The following is a 1,368-nucleotide window of genomic DNA, read 5'->3' as shown; positions in this document are numbered from 1 at the left end:
GTTGTTGTTGTTAGGTGCCATCGAGTCAGACTTGACTCATAGAGACCTCTGCGTTGGGTTTCTGAGGCAGTGTCGCTAAGGAAGTAGACTGCCCCATCTTCCTTCTGAGGAGTGGCTGGTGGGTTTGAACTGCCAGCCTTCTGGTTAGCAGTCAGGTGCCTTACGCACTACACTACATAAACATGTTGTTGTTGTTGTTGTTGTTAGGTGCCATCGAGTCAGACTTGACTCATAGAGACCTCTGCCTTGGGTTTCTGAGGCAGTGTCGCTAAGGAAGTAGACTGCCCCATCTTCCTTCTGAGGAGTGGCTGGTGGGTTTGAGCTGCCAGCCTTCTGGTTAGCAGTCAGGTGCCTTACGCACTACACTACATAAAAAATCCAAAAGACTCAAAAAAGAAATTACTCAAGCTAAGAGAAAATTTCAGCAAAGTGGCAGGATACAAGGTCAACATAAAAAAATCAGTTGGATTCCTCTACATCAATAAAGAGGCCTCTGAAAAGGAAGTGAAGAAAACAATATTGTTTACAATAGCTACCAAAAAGATAAAACATTTAGGAATAAACCTTACCAGAGACACAAAAGACCTATGCAAAGAAAACTACAGAACACTACTACAAAAAACTGTAAGTGATCTACATAAATAAAAGAACACACTTTGTTCAGAGATAGAAAGACTGAATATTGTGAAAATGTCAGTATTACTCAAAGCAATATACACATTCAATGCAATCCTGACCCAGATTCCATCAACACATTTTAAGGACATGGAAGAACCAGTTATTAATTTTATATGGAAAGGAATGAGACCTCAGGTAAGCAAAACACTGCTGTTGAAGAAAACCAACACAATAGGAAGTCTCATACTCCTGGATCTCAAAGCCTCCTGTACAGCCACAGTAGTTAAAACAGTGTGATATTGGTACAATGATAAACATATCGACCAATGGAACAGAATTGAAAATCCATCTGTGAACAACTGATCTTTGACCAAGGACCAAAACCCATTAAATGGGAGAGAGATGGCCTCTTTAACAAATGGTACTGGAAAAACTGTACATCCACTTACAGGAAAATGTAATAAGACCCATGCTTCACCTCACGTACAAAAATGAATTCAAGTTGCATCAAAGGCTTAAATATAAAACCTAAAACTATAAAGCTCATCAAAGATAAAATAGGAGAAAATCTAGGGGTCCTATCCACCAGCCACTCCTTGGAAGGAAGGTTGTGCAATCTGCTTCTGTAGTGATACCACCTTGGAAACCCAAGGAGGCATCGTTATGAGTTGGGTCAGACTTGATGGCACATAACAAAAATCATGACAATCTATGGCATAAATAGACTATCAAGCATAACCCAAAATGCAC

This window comes from Orycteropus afer, unplaced genomic scaffold (assembly GCF_000298275.1).
Source record: "Orycteropus afer afer isolate SDZICR_OR568_19922 unplaced genomic scaffold, OryAfe1.0 scaffold00408, whole genome shotgun sequence".
NCBI lineage: Eukaryota > Metazoa > Chordata > Mammalia > Tubulidentata > Orycteropodidae > Orycteropus > Orycteropus afer.
The sequence above is the reverse complement of the archived record's forward strand: the minus strand, read 5'-3'. Positions refer to the sequence as shown.